Source organism: Bubalus kerabau, chromosome 3, assembly GCF_029407905.1.
Source record: "Bubalus kerabau isolate K-KA32 ecotype Philippines breed swamp buffalo chromosome 3, PCC_UOA_SB_1v2, whole genome shotgun sequence".
Taxonomy (NCBI): Eukaryota; Metazoa; Chordata; class Mammalia; order Artiodactyla; family Bovidae; genus Bubalus; species Bubalus kerabau.
The window spans coordinates 139,823,229-139,839,521 of NC_073626.1; the positions used below are offsets into that span (position 1 = coordinate 139,823,229).

At 41.5% G+C, this 16,293-nt stretch overlaps 2 pseudogenes; both read left to right on the forward strand.

The window, feature by feature from the left end:
- Nucleotides 1–681: 681 nt before the first annotated feature.
- On the forward strand, nucleotides 682–2,950 carry LOC129647309 (zinc finger CCHC-type and RNA-binding motif-containing protein 1-like; annotated as a pseudogene).
- Nucleotides 2,951–10,345: 7,395 nt separating this feature from the next.
- Nucleotides 10,346–10,503, forward strand: LOC129648084 (uncharacterized; annotated as a pseudogene).
- The last annotated feature ends 5,790 nt before the right edge of the window (nucleotides 10,504–16,293 follow it).

Here is a 16,293-nt window from a genome sequence, read left to right on the forward strand (position 1 = left end):
TTTGCTGTTAAGCTGCCTCAAGAACTGAAACATTTGCTCAAGAGAAACACAAGAAGCCAGCGAACATAGGCTGGGTTCATATTTCTCATCGTTATCACCCAAGAACATCTAGCAAGTTTTTTTTCTTCTTCCTTGTGGGGAAGTCTGAAGCTTCAAGGCCCAACTCAGAGCCACATGGTTTTCATTTCCTGGCCTCCTCCCTCGGCTGCTGCAACACCCACAGCACACACAAAAGCCCCATCCTCTATGTGCAGACTCAAGACGTTGTCGCTTATACATTTTTCACAGGAGCAAATGAGGCATAAAAAGTCCACACTCTGCATACATATCAGTCCACATAATAAATGGCCGCTTGCTGGTCCCATTCCGTCTCTTGATTTGTATGAACATTTGTAGTTTGTTCAGACCTTCACAGCTTACAAAGCACTTTCACATTCATTAATCTCACAGAACGCTTGCTGCAAGCCTGAGAGAAGGATGCACTTTTCTCTTAATGTACAAATGGCAAATGGCTGTGTGAAGAGGTGAGGTGACTGGCCAAGGTCACACAGTCAGAGGCAGAACCAGGACTCAACCCCAGCCTCTGACCCTGAGTTCAAGGGTGGTTTTTCTCCCCTACAGCTATAACCTGTGCAATGTTGTTTCTTGCTAAATTGGAGATCTACATGAATGAGGGTCTGCATGGGTAAGGCTGGGTTCCAGAAAAGCTTGTCTTAGAAAATTCAGTGTGAAGGGGTACTAAGAGCTCAGGCTATGGAGCCAAATAGCCTACATGTGAGCTCTGCTTCCTAATAACTGTATAATACTGCATAATTCCAGGGGGCTTTGTTCCCATGGTACTTTATGTCAATGTAGTCCCTAGAGGTCTTCAGTGCAGCTGTCCTGGGGATTGCTTACCTCCCTGTGACTCTGTTGTCCCAGCTGAGGAATGGGCAGAGTCATGACTATTTCCAAGGCTGTTGTGGCAACAGAATAAAATAAAGCATGGCCTGATCCAGTAAAAGACACTTCAAGATGCCCTGTTCCCCCTGGAAGATTATTCCCCTAATCCCCACCTCCTTGGATATGTCTCCACCCATATCCTTTTCTGTGGAAATGTTTGCCTCTGATAAAAAATGTCCGCTTATTTTCTCCACATTCTCTCCTACACCAACGGCTGGGCCACCCTGTGATCCCATCACGCAGTCACCATGTACTGGACCAGGCTGTGTACTCAACCTGAACATGCATGCCCTCCCTTGATCCTGTCTTTCTGCATCTCCCCTGTCCCATCACTGAACCTGGTCCCACTGATGAATGAGCATGATGAGTTTCCAGGGGAGTCTGGATGAGAAGATTCTCACCCAGACTCTGCCAGTAACAACCTAGGTGACCAAAGGACCAAAATGTCCCCTGAGTCTCATCTAACTCATCTAGTAGGAGAGGTTTCTAATACCTGTCTTGTGCCTAAGAGAATTGCTGTCTCTATAAGTAGGATGAAACATAAAAGCTAATGAAAGAAGCTCCAAGTTATGAAAAGAAATGGCCAGGCTTTTATTACCTGCAAAGGGCCCAGTTTTAAAAACTGCCTCCAAGTACAAATGGAACTTAACACTCAAGGATGGGGACAAGGTCTAACCACCAACATGATAAAAAAAAAAAAAACGGGATGCTCCGGTTAACAAAGGTCCTGCAGCAACCTGGAAAGAGGGACATGGGGGAATTCGAGCTGAACCACCTAGGATTTCCGGACTAAGAGAGAGAAGGCATCAGAGAACCTTAGAATACCCTGTTGAATTCTTTTCTGTTCCTAGTTCTGAGCTGACCATGTGGGCTAAACATCAATTTTCTGCCAACCAGACCCAGCCCATCTGCACATCTCTTGTCTGTGCACACCCACTGGGCAACCACATGGAATCTTGCCCCTTTTGTTTCCCCTACTCTGCTTTTCAGGATTTTAAATAACACAACATTAACAGAGTCCCTCAAGTTAAAGATGGAATAGTATGTGTCTATGGCATGTTTCTAAATGCAAATTCCTCACTTTGTGTATTTATGGGACAACTAGATGTGAGAAACAACTCAGAAACTGCCTGGAGAACTTACATGTGATCAGATCAGAGGTGCTTGCTAAGCTCCACACGTTTGCTGGGCCCCTGCTTGCTGCATGCCAGGCCCTGTACTATCAGTAAACATAAAAAGTACATGAGTGACTGGGATCTGTGATGCCAAGGCAGATGCAAGGAGCGACAAACAGCTGGGGTTGAGCCCCTAGTGAGCTGAGGGCTTGTGCTCTTCTGGTCTCCTGGACCCAACCCACCTGAAGAATTGAGTGGCAGATTGTCCTCAAGTACAAGCACAGTGTATGTATCCAACCTGCCCTTTCCCTGATCAACAATGCTTACATCAGATATTTTCCAGGTACGATGAAGTTGTAAAGGTTACTATAAAGAAAGATAAAGATACCAGGAGGGGTACAGGGGTTGCATTTATTTTATTTTTGGATAAAGAATCTGCACAAAACTGTGCCAAGTCAATAAACAACAAACACTTATTTGGTAGAGTGATAAAAGCAAGCATTGCTACTGCCAATGGAAGAGCAGCTGGGTTCATCAAAGATGAAACTATATAGCTTGATAAACCTAAGTGTTATGAACGTGGAGAAAGTGGACACTTAATGTCTGTCCTAAAAATACACTTGGAGGAAGTGAACCTCCGAAGAAGAAAAATTAAAAAAAAGGAAAATTCCCGAGCCAGAAGAAGAAATTGAAGAAGACAGTGAAGATGAAGGGGAAGATCCTGCTCTTAACAGCCTCAGTCAGGCCACAGATTTCCAGCAAGTCAAAATTGAAAAACAACAAAAAAATGGAAACCCAGTTTAGGGGGGGTCTTTTAACATCAGATGATTCAAAATGCCCAGGGATAAAGAAAAGAACATTATTTCAATGATGAGGAGGAACTTAGTGATTAAAATTATATATGTATTATGTAAATATCATTAAAAAGTTTTTAAATCTTGGAGTACTAGGTTCCATTGGGACTAAACATTATTTTAGAATTTAAACATGAGAACACTTAGTACCAAATACTTTTCTACTTTAAAATGCTACATAGGAAAATGAAAAGTAATTTAAAGTATCACATTTATTTTGCATCAAGATTTGCTAATAATCATTAATCTTGAAAATAGTTTATTTGAATAAAAACGAAAATTTAATACTATCATAATAATGCTATCTCAAGAAGAAAGGTAGATAGTAAAAAGATTTGTTTGAGACGTTTGTTATAAAAGATTATTCATGATTGGTTTATATGAGGACTTTTGAAATAAATTTCATCCTTAAAACAAAAACTTCATTTAAAAAAAGTACATGAGGGACTTCCCTGGTGGCGCAGTGGATAAGAATCTACCTGTCAATGCCGGGGACACAGCTTTGATCCCTGGCCCAGGAAGATCACATGCTGTGGAGCAACTAAGCCCATGCACAACAACTTTTGAGCCCAAGTCACAGCCGCTGAGTCCAGGCACCACAACGACTGAAGCCCGGACCTAGAGCTTGTGCTCTGCAACAAGACACAGCAATGAGAAGCCTGGGCACTGCAACGAAGAGTAGCCCCCTGCTCGCCACTACTAGAGAAAGCCCATGCACAGCAATGAAGACCCAGGGCAACCAAAAATAAGTGAAAAAAATTTTTTTAATTGCATGAGGCATGAGACTCGCTCCCATGCCATAATGGGTAGAGGAGAGATGATTTAGACTCTATTTGCTTGCTATTGATTTGAAACAATAATTGATTTCATTGTTCGTTTGTTTTCTGCTTTATGTCTTTTTTTTCCCAAGGCAGCAAAGGGGAAGGTAGCCACAGCATCTGGTAATAATTTGCAAATCTTGACACTCTCCCTAAGACCAGATGGAAATATTTCATGCCTTAACATAATTTTACAAGTTACTGGCAAAAAACGTAGCATCCATCTTTTTAAAGATTTTGTAATTGTGAAATAATAGAAAATATTGACCTTTGCTCCAAGTTCCTGAGACATAATTCCTAAATCTCTTGGAATTTCCCAGGTGAAAAAAGGCAAAGCTTGGTGGGCTCCTGAATGAGTGATAATCACTCAAAAAACCAATCATGGTTAGAAGTTTGGAGCTTTCAGCCCCATCCCTTATTCTCTGGGAAAGGTAGAGAGACTGGAAATGGAGTTAGTGGTCAATCATGACCATGTGATGAAGCCACTGTAAAAATCCCAAATGTGCATGTGGTCTGGAATCTTCCAGTCTGGTGACACGTGGAGGTGCTAGGAGAGTGCACTAGAGAGAGAGCATGAACCTCTCCCACTCACTCACCCTGCATCTCTTCCATCTGATGTTCACCCATATCCAACTTCATGTCCTTTTATAACAAACCAGTAAACGTAACTGTTCCCAAATTCTGTGAACCATTCTACCAAATTATTGAACCCAAAGAGGAGGTCGTGGGTACTCACATTTACAGCGGGTGGGTCAGAAATACCGGTGACGACATGCGACTTGAGACTGGCATCTGAAGTTGGCAGCATGGCATCAGTCTTGTGGGGACTGAGCTCTTAACCTGTGAGAGCTGATGCCATCTCCAGGTAGATACTGAATTTGAATTTTGGGATATCCAGCTGGTGTCGTAGAGAATTCCTTGATAGGAGGGGAAAAAAACCAACATTTGGAGACCAAAAGTGTCAGAAGCGAAGTGCTCTGTGAGTAGAAAAGGTGAAACACATGGGGAAAGAGTGAGGTGTTCCTACTCAGTGATAAAATGAGGGGATTATTTGCATTTTAAAAAAATGATATTTTTTTTCCTTTTAAAAGACTGTAAATTATTTATAGTGCTTTCAAAGAATATCATTAATAAAAGCCAACCTTTCCCTTGAAGTCTTTATTGCACAGTGAGGTTTGTCAGATACCAAGGGCTAGTTTCTGCTGAAAATTGTTAAACGTTTGGTTTCAAACTTTTGTAAGCTACCCGTTAAAGGGCCTGCCTCTGTTTTCATGGACTCTGCTGCCCCCTATCAGAAACTAAAGCTGTTACAGGATATACAATTTTTTGAACAAAGCTTTTCCTCAATCACATGATGAAACAGGATATGCTCATACCTTGTGAATTTAGACCAAAGAACCATTTGCTTTAAAATGAGCCTAATTGCTTTGCTGCCCAGAAGTTATTGCACGACAGTAATAATAATCACAGCAGTAAAAATCTGTCTGAAATAATTTGCAGCAAGATGGAGTCCCTCAACCCAAGGGCCCAGTCTACAGGCTCACACCTTTCACAGACTGCTGGGAAAGACACATAAGTGAATCAGCAGCTTCAACGTGGATAAGGAGAGGCGTGTGGGTACCAGGTGCTGAGGGAGCACATCGAGGCAGCACCTTAACGAGTGGGTTCCAAACAAAGTAAAAGGACCCGTTCTTACAGAAACAGCAGCAGTCAGCCAAATGAAGAAGAAAGCGAAGCCTGTTCCAGAGAGTGGCAACTGTGTCTGCCAAGGCAGGGAAGCCCATGAGAGGGTGGAGACACACACATGTATGTATATACATATATGTATACAATACTGATACATTCTATATACACAAATATATACTTTATCACAGATTTTTCATAAATTTTGATGCAATAAATTAAAAAACTTCAATAAACTTCTAAAAAAATAAAAGGAACTGAATTATGTATTGAGCTGATTCCCAGAAGCCCAGCTGTCACTCCTCTGCCTGAAAACTGCTGCTGCGAGGCCACGTCATCTCCCTGCCTCAGAGTATGGCTGAGTCAGAGTTCAAAACAAAGGAGAGCAAGAGGGATTCCCAAGGAGGTCACCTGAGCAGAATATCCATCTAGCAGCTGCCCTGTGTTCTGCAAGTATTCCATGTACATCCACAAGAGGTGAAAGAGCTAACTGAGGACACTGTATCAAGACTGGAATCGAGAAAGAGAGCCATTAAACTGTCAGTAAAGATTTGCACATTATCAGAAATACTGTTGGGCTTTCCCTGGTGGCTCAGTGGTAAAGAATCCTCCTGCCAAGGCAGGAGACACAAGTTTGATCCTGGACCAGGAAGATCCCCCATGCTATGGGGAAACTAAGCCAGTGTACCACAACTATTGAGCCTATGCTTTAGAGCCCAGGAGCCACAACTACTGAGCCCATATACCACAAGTACTGAAGCCTGAACACCCTAAAGCCTGTGCTCTGCAATAAGAGAAGCTACCACAATAAGAAGCCCGTGCACTGCAAGTAGAGAAAAGCCCATGCAGCAACAAAGACACAGCACAGCCAAATAAATACTTTTTTAAAAAAGAAAGAAATGCTTTTCACAAGACAACAGAAAAAAAAAAAGGAAAAAAATCCAGTGATCATATATGAGATTTCAAAACATCCTTTGAGAGATGCTTAAAATCTAGTGCTCATTTCACCTGTTTTCCTTCAGTGCTAGGCATGTTGCTTCACTTTGAGAAAGTAGTTTTGTCTTTGTCAAATACACATGCACCAAGGCATTAATTATTTACAGTTTTCCATTATGTATCTCATTTCCATTTAGTGCATCATCTTTCAGCAAATCATGTTTTCCCTTTGAACAGCATTTTGGCCAAGTTTTTCCATTATTCTTTCCTTTTTCTTTAGTATACTCTTGATCAAATGTTAAATATACATTATTTCTATGCTCTTCAATAATATTTTCCATTCTCCTGGTCTCACTGACTTATTTGACTTTACTGGTCCTACATGATTTTGGTGAAAAAAAATGATACACTCTCAACAAAAAAAATATGTATTTCTCATTAACCTAGAAGAATAAGATCAAAAACTAATTTCAATAGATAAAATAGTTCAAGTGGTTAAAAATAACTCTGAATGGGCATGTAAATTATTACAGCCACTGTGGAAAACAGAATGGAAGTTTCTTAAAAAACTAAGACTAAAACTACTATATGATCCAGCAATTCCACTCCTGGGTATATATCTGAAAAAAACAAAACCACTAATTCAAAAAGATACATGCACCCCAATGTTCATAGCAGCATTATTTAAAATTGCCAGGGTACAGAAACAGCTCAAGTATCCCAAAACAAATGAATGGATAAAGAAGATGTGAGTAAATAAAGATACACACACACACACACACACACGCATGCATGCACACACACAATGGAATACTACTCAGCCATAAAAAAGAAGAAAATTTTGCCAATTGCAGCAACATGGGTGAACTTAGAGGGCATGATGCTAAGTGAAATAAACAGAAAGACAAATACTGCTTGATATCACTTATAGGCAGAGTCTAAAAAATACACAAATGAGTGAATATAACAAAAAAAGAAGCACACTCACAGATACAGAGAATCAACTAGTGCTTACCAGTTAGGGGCAGGGGGCAGGCAGAATATGGATGGGGTTGTGGGAGGCACAATCTACTGAGTGTAAAATAGGCTACAAGAATGTATTGTACAACACAAGGAATACAGCCAGTATTTTGTAACAATGTAAAAGGAGCACAACCTTTAAAAATTGTATTTAAAAATTAAAAAAGAAAAACCAACACTGAATACGTGCACCAGTGGAAAGAGCATTGGTTTGGGGTCAGACCAGCCATGGTTCAAATAATAGCACTACCACTAAACCTCTCTGACTCTTAATTTTCTCCTCCATTTATTATGCACAATGGGTGTAATAAATATCTGTCTTTATGGCTGTTGTGAGAAGCAAATGAGGAAACTGATGCTAAACTGCTTCAAAAATTGTAAAGCATTAATCAAATGTAAGGCATAGTGTTTAATTGCTTATTGAATAAATTCAGGTTTCATCATTTTTCCTTTGAACACCAAGGTTCTAATCTTGAAAACATTCTTTATTTGCCCATATTTCATTGTTCTAGGACCTTGCCAAAGTCAGGAATGATTTCTTTCTTTTTGCTGGCCTCAGTTAATTGATTTTTGTTAAACTAGCAAGACAAAAATTTCAGCACATAAGAAAACAGCATTGCATTCAAAAAGGATTTTCCTTCACGTCCTTTTTTTAATCCAAGATAATATTAAGGGAATTCCCTGGTGGTGTGGAGATTAGGATGCTGTGGTCTCACTGCCGAGGGCCTAGGTTCAATCCCTGGTTGGGGAACTGAGATTCCACAAGCTGTGTGGTGCAGCCGAAAATGAAAATACAAAATTATTTCAAAGAACAAAAATCTATATACAAGATAGTATTAAATAGTAAGTAGCTCCTATCCATCCCTTTTCAGGCTACTTTTTTGTTTGTTTTACAAATTGTTTGGAACTCTTTAAGACAAAAGGGTAACTGGTAAACCATGGCAAACTTCCATGGACTATACTCAGTGAAAACAATAAAGAGACTAAGTAGCTTTAATAACGTTTCTTGGGCAGAGATGATTGATACCATTAACTTCTAATTATAAACTTATTTTTCTTACTAGAGCAAGAAGAGGCCGTTTTTTTTCCTCTAAGAAAAAATTAAAGTGTAGGATCCATGTATGATTTCAAGCAGAGACAGTGAAGTATCATTAAAATTTCTAGAGCATTAATTACTTCTGTTTCCTTGCCTTGTTATGACAAGTGTACCTGATCTCTTGGGGTGGCTGGCCAGAGCTCTGCAGCGCCCCGCTCCAAGAACAACAGTGACTGACACTCATCCATCCCAACTCCCCTGTGGAAAATGTCCAGGAAGTTGCTCAGGCTGCAAGTCAAAATAGCCATGGTCTTTTGGAAGGTTCACTATTAACCCTTTCCCCCTGAAAAATATAAGATATTCTAGATACTTTGTGGTATAAAAAATAATTCTTGTAACATCTTCCAGACCCCTAAATATTAGACATCTCGGGAAAGTAGCAAACAAGTAAGTAATTTGAAAAGCATGAAACCAGCTTGTATCAATTCCTTCCACAAGTGGCCCATTTCTTTTGCAGTGGTTGGCTAGGGTTGAGGCAGCAACCAGCAGGGCCACAGTGTCACAGTTAAGGAGATAGGAGTAGGGTCTTTGGATAGGGTCTTTGATTTAGTCAGTTTGAACGTCTTCTTTAAACTAATTCTGCCCTGAGAACACTTTCTGAACAAACTTTTTTTTATGTGTCTATGCTGCTGATACAGGAACTGAACCAGGAATATTGATCTTCCTGCATCATCGTTCAATTCATACCATTTCCTTACTTGAAACCTTGAACACATATTTGTTGAATAAATGAAGTTTGAATAGTCAGTGGTTACCCACTGCCTATATAAAGTTTAAAGGATGGCCTTGGAAGTGCTCCATAAACTGATGAAAAATTATACCTCATTCATTCATTTGCTCAATAAATATGTACTGGGTACCTAGAAAAAGGAGCTCTACTTGGTGCTGGAGGGTTAGATTTGAAGACTAATCAGATACTGGCCTGAACTTCTTGGGCTATCTGATCTTCCACTATTTCATATCACTAGGGCTGCCCACTGCCCCACACTTTCTTCAACACAACCCAAACCTCCTCTACTTTGTTAGTTTTTCTTCCTTCCGTCCAACATAATACATGCAATTCTAACTTATCCTCAAATTTAAGCTCAAGTGTGCCCTCCTCCTCAAGCTCCCTCCTAAACACACTTTCTCTCCCCTCTTCAACATGAAGAAAGTGCTGTCCTCTGACTTCATGGAGAACTTGACTAGCAGTTTTGTTTGGGCATTTTCTTTTCTATTACCATTACATCAATATTTTCTCCAACATCTTGAAAGGAAGGGTATTTTCAATTCTGTATAGAGCACCTGGACTTCAACTAGTTGGCACTTAGTAAATATTCGTCAAATGAATGAGTGAATAGTGAATGCCTCATGACTTAATTTATAAATACTTCTTTTACACCCTTGAGAATACATTTCTCAAATCTCCTTAAAATTATGCTTTCACAAACTTAAAAGCCAAATAGGTCATTTGCTCAAGTTTATTCAATACAATGAAAATGTAAAAATGCCCACAAGAAAATGAAATGTGTTATCTCATCAGTTATGTATGTAAGGCAGAATTGTGTCACTATCTCCAAAGACTTGAAGTTTGGGAAGTGAAGTGTGCTTCTATCCACTGCGTGACAGCAGTTCTTTCTAAAATGATTTGAAGATTTGAACAGTAAACCTATGCTTCCAGGTCTTCAGCTGAACTCAGGCCAGCCCCCTAGTCCTCTTGCACCTTCTGCTGCGCCTGACATCAATCCAATCAAATGTTTTCTCCAGCCACTTGGGCTGCTGAGCAATGCTAAAGAATACCCACAGTTTCATGGGACTTTCAGGCAATCCTGAAGGGCCCCATTCTTTCTCACGAGTGTTTTACAAAGTCTTTTCCTCAAGCCACCTACCAACATCCATCTCCTCCATTATTAACATGACAAAATGGATTTCCTATGTCGTGATAATAAAGAACAATGCCATGAGGGCCCAGTGTGCAATGGCTGCAGACAGCAGCCTCCTCAGCCTTGTATACAACCTGTTGCCTGTATAGGTTGCCCTAAGGGACCTTGGAGACAACTCTTTCTAGTGGGCATTCATGACTGGCCTGCTGTCCCCAATTTAGGCTCCAGACAGGTATGCGCTGTGCCTTTGGAAAGCCCCAGGGCACAGTGGCCAGGGTCCATATTGGCTAAGTCATAATGTCCATCTGCACCAAGCTGCAGAACAAGGAGCATGTGATTGAAGCCCTCCGCAGGGCCAAGTTCAAGTTCCCTGGCCGACAAAATATCCACATCTCCAAGAAGTGGGGATTTACTAAGTTTAATGCGGATGAATCTGGAAACATGGTGGCAGAAAAGTGGGTCATCCCGGATGGCTGTGGGGTCAAATACATCCCTAATCATGGTTCCCTGGACAAATGGCAGACACTGTACTCATGAAAGCATCAGTGCTGTCCCCTCCTTAATCATGCTCACCAATAAATCCTATTTCCTGTCAAAAAATAAATAAACTATAGCAACATCAAAGCTGTTACTTTTATTAAACACTATGCTTAGGCCTTTTACCTTGTGGGCATTATCTCATAATTTTCACAAAGATCACCACTTATTGAAGCAGGTACAATTATTATCTCCTTTCTACAAATTAGGAAACTGAACTTGGGAAATTGAAGCATGGAGAGGTCAAATATCTTGCCCGAAGTCATATAGGCACTAAATGTTATATCCAGGTTATAGATCCAAGTCCCACTGAACTCCAGAGCCAACTGGTAAACTTGTACTATATTTGATTCCCTATTTTACTCTTCCCTTAGAAGACGGTAAAGGTAGGGAGAGGATTCTCAACAGGATGTCTGGCTCTTATCCCAGTCCAGTTCATATAGGCCTCTAAAGAGTAAGTCTCCATCTCTTCAGCTTAAGGTTCTCCTACAACCGGTGTGAGCCAGTTAATAGGAGAAACAATGTGGATATATACCTTACATTGACCTAACCAGCTTTTCTTAGTTTCTGTCACTCTAACAGAATATCATAGACTGGGTGGCTTAAAAACAAATGATTGTTCCTCACAATTCTGGAGGCTGGGAAGTTCAAGATCAAGATGTGAGCAAGATTCAGTGTCTGGTGAGGGCATGCTTGCTTCCTGTTTTAAAGATAGCCATTTTCTCTTTGCATCCTGCCAAGAGAGAGAGCAGAGAGAGGGTCAGCTCTCATATCTCTTATTTTTTATTTTTTAAAATTTATTTTATTGAGGTATATAATTGTGTTAATTTCTACTGTACAGCAAAGTAATTCAGTTATATATATATATGTTCTTTTTCATATTCTTTTCTGTTGTGGTTTATCACAGGATATTGAATAGCGGGGCTTCTCAGGTGGCTCAGTGGTAAAGAATCTGCCTGCCAAGCAGAAGACGTGGATTCAACCCTTGGTCGGGAAGATCCCCTGGAGCAGGAAATGACAACCCACTCCAGTACTCTTGCCTGAGAAATTCGATGGATGGGGAGCCTGGAGCCTGGTGGGGAGTTGCAAAGAATCAGAAACAACTGAGCAACTAAACAGCAGTAGCAGTATTGAATATACTTCCTGTGCTATACAGGAGGACCTTGTTTATTCATTCTATCTGTAATAATCTGCACCTGCTAATCCCAACTCCCAATCCATGCCTCCTCCACACTCCCTCCCACTTGGCAACATGTCTGCTGGGTATGCTTGAGTCTGTTTCTGCTTTGTAGGTAAGTTCATTTGTGTCATCATTCCTTTAGTAAGAACACTAATCTCATTGATGAAGGCTCCACCCTCATGATCTCTTTACTACCCAAAGGGCATCTTCTAATACTATCACGTTAGGGATTAGGGTTTTAACACGTGACTCTGGGGAGGACACATTCAGTCCATAGCAGAGCCTTATTGGAAAAAGCAGTTGATTCTATTACCATAAAAAAAACCAAACATTTCTCCTTCTTTTGTCCCCTCCTTTTTAATTTCACCCAAGTTTCCTCAAGGGAGCATCCCAGGGTGTTCTGACCATCTTCTGGCTATCTATAGGCCAACTTGCTTTCATGCCTGTACTCATGTTTCTGAAGCTCAGCTCTCACCCTCCGAGGTCTAGGTCCTGGCTTTGTTGTTGTTCAGTTGCTCAGTCATGTCCGACTCTTTGTGACCCCATGGACTGCAACACGCCAGGCTTCCCTATCTGTCACCATCTCCCAGAGTTGCTCAAACTCATGTCCATTGAGTCGGTGATGCCATCCAACCATCTTGTCCTCTGTCATCCCCTTCTCCTCCTGCCTTCACTCTTTCCCAGCATCAGGGTCTTTTCTAATGAGTTGGCTCTTCCCATCAGGTGGCCAAAGTGTAGAAACTTCAGTTTCAGCATCAGTCCTTCCAGTGAATATTCAGGGCTGATTTCCTTTAAGATTGACTGGTTGGATCTCCTTGCAGTCCAAGGGACTCTCAAGAGTCTTCTCTAACACCACAGTTCAAAAGCAGCAATTCTTCTGTGCTCAGCTTTCTTTACAGTCCAACTCTCACATCCATACATGACTACTGGAAAAACCATAGCTTTAACTAGATGGACCTTTGTTGGCAAAGTAATGTCTCTGCTTTTTAATATGCTGTCTAGGTTTGCAATAGCTTTTCTTCCAAGGAGCAAGCATCTTTTAATTTCATGGCTGCAGTCACCATCTGCAGTGATTTTGGAGCCCAAGAGAATAAAGTCTGGCATTATTTCCATCATTTCCCCATCTATTTTCCATGAAGTGATGGGACCAGATGCCATGATCTTAGTTTTCTGAATGTTGAGTTTTAAGCCAACTTTTTCACTCTTTTTCACTTTCATCAAGAGGCTTTTTAGTTCCTTTTTGCTTTCTGCCATAAGGGTGGTGTCATCTGCACATCTGAGGTTATTGATATTTCTCCTGGCAATCTTAATTCCAGCTTGGGCTTCATCCAGCCTGGCATTTCACATGATGCATTCTGCATATGTTAAATAAGCAGGGTTACAATATACAATCTTGACATACTCCTCTCCCATTTTGGAAAAAGTCGGTTGTTCCATGTCTGGTTCTGTTGCATCTTGACCTGCATACAGGTTTCTCAGGAGGCAGGTAAGGTGGTCTGGTAATCTCATCTCTTGAAGAATTTTCCAGTTTATTGTGATCCACACAGTCAAAGGCTTTAGTGCAGTCAGTGAAGCAGGTGTTTTTCTGGAATTCTCTTTGCTTTTTCAGTGATCCAATGGATGTTGGCAATTTGATCTCTGGTTCCTCTGTCTTTTCTAGTCCAGCTTGAACATCTGGAAGTTTTCGGTTCACATACTTTGAAGCCTAGCTTGGAGAATTACATCCTGGCTAAGAGGAGGCAGATTTCAGTTGGTGGCACCCTCAGGGCCCAGTACCCCCCCACCCCACCGATCCTGCTCAACTGTCATTGCTAAGGAAGCCAGGAGCCCAGGTCGCAACTGGCCCTCAGGATCCTCAGGCCACACAAACAGCAGGGGATAGGTCCTGCAGACTGAGACCCAAGCAGACGGCCACTGCCATTGTCATAGAGGTGGGGACAGGGGAGAGGTTCACCACTTCCTCAAGTCCTGGGCCAATCAGTAGCTGGTCTTAGTGGGGGCTCTGGAGCCTTGCAAGACACAGCCCCCAGCCTGTTTCCTGGGTAGGTAAGGTGGGGGGACCTGGGGAGAAAGCGGGGATCCACCTCTTACCTCACTCTCCTCTCAACCACCACCTCTCAGCCTGACTGTTGACTCAGAGGGCCCACTAATGGTGGCTGACTGACAGCTCGTTGCTTATGGGAGACACCCACTGCAGCACCAACCAATGGCTGGGCAGGACCACTAATGGTCCCCAGCAGTAACCACTGCCTGGTAAGGAGGTGCAGGGTAACGGCGGCACAGTCAAATGCCCTTGTGCTAAGGGCTGCACTTGGCCAGGCTATATTACAATAGGAACTTCTGCCCCTTGTATCATCATATCATTACTACATTGGGAATGCAATGGTACCGTAGCCTATGCTTCTCAAACTTTAATGTAAATATAAGTCACCTGAGAATCTTATTAAAATGCAGATCCTTTCAGTAGATCTGGGATAGTATTTTGCTTTTAGTATCTAAGTCATGTTTGACTTTGTGTTCCCAGGGACAGCAACCTGCCAGGCTCTTCTGCTCACGGGGTTTCCCAGGCAGGCATATTAGAGTCGGTTGCCATTTCCTTCTACACTGTATTTTTAAAAATTATTTATTTTTGGCTACATCTGGTCTTGTGGTATGCCGTTTGCCCCAGGACTTCTCTCTAGTTGTGGCCTGTGGGCTTTAGTTGCCGGGTGTCACGTGGCATCTTAGTTCCCTGACCAGGGGGAGAACCTGTCCCTTGCATTGGAAGGTGGATTCTTAACCACTGAACCACCAGGGAAGTCATTAGTCTATTTCTCAAAAACTGCAAGTGACACTAACACTTTTGATCTCCAGGCTAAACTTTCAGGAGCAATGACCTTGACATCTGGCATCTGAAGTTCCTTCTGGGTGATCATTTTGGAGCCAAGTGATTTTCCTCCCATATGTGTAAATTCTATATTCTGCTTTTGTGATCAAAACTACGCATCCTGTTGCATATTACACTTTATACACATTACATACTACAGACACCAGTTAACTACCAGGTTTAATTTCGGGGGGTTTGGATTTTTTTTGTACATGATTTTCATTTATGACTACTTGTTTCTAAAGTAATGGTATAATTATTTCTATATTTTTATGTCCATACGCCACGGGCAAACTTTTCATGCCTACAAACCACCACATTGCTGTCTTCCTTATGGACACAGGAAAAGATTTCTCTTCCTGTCCAAGAAAATCCCTCCATCGATGCCCTGACTTCCAACTCACTGAAAGCACATTGTTACTTCTTTTGCTCATCAGCCTGCTCTATTTTATCTAGTCCCAAACTTTCTCTATAGTAGTACCAGTAAAAAAATGTTTCATGAAATTATTTAAAAACAGAAAGTGAATGCAACACAATTTTAATTGCTGAATTTAGCTGAAAGATGTATGGATGTTCACTGTATTATTCTTTCAACTCTTCTCAGTATTTGTAAATTTTTAAGTTTGGGGGTGTAAATACAGGAACAAGGAACAATTTATCCTGTTTCTTCCTAGCACAGATACTCCCAGATAACATCAATTCCCTCCAGAGCCTCTCACCCATTAAAAATTTACTCCCACAAAAATTTTTCCCCCAAGATATTTAACGTCCTTTTGTCTAATCTGACATGCAAGCATGTCCTCTTTACAATCTTTCTGCATTATAAATTATTAACAAATTTTAAAACTTTTAGCTTTTCTAGCATGAACACTAATGCTCTAATGAATGTCATTTACTCTCTAGTTTAGTAAATCTTAACTACATTGTAAATCTGTATTCTCTATGTATTCTATAGTCACCTCGTATTCTACAGCTCCTATCTACATTTTTTGCCCTCCTCCTCCAGTCATACATAACCAGGTCCCTGAACAACTGCATTCAAAGCAGAGCACCAAGAAGCTGGCATTCCTGCCCCAGTGCTGCCCACCTGGTTCCAACTGTGCCACATGCTGTGTGTGTTAGTCACTCAGTCGTGTCCAACTCTATGCGACCCCACAGGCTGCAGCCACCAGGCTTCTCTATCCATGGGCTTCTCCAGCCAACAATACTGGAGTGGGCTCTCTCCTCCAGGGGATCCTCCCAACCCAGGGATCGAACTGGGTCTCCTGCATTACAAGTGGGCTCTTTACCACCTCAGCCACATGTTCTGAGGACCAGTCAACATCCTACATTTTCAGCTTGCTTTTCCCAGGACTAATGCAGGTTTACCCAAAGAAGGTATTTT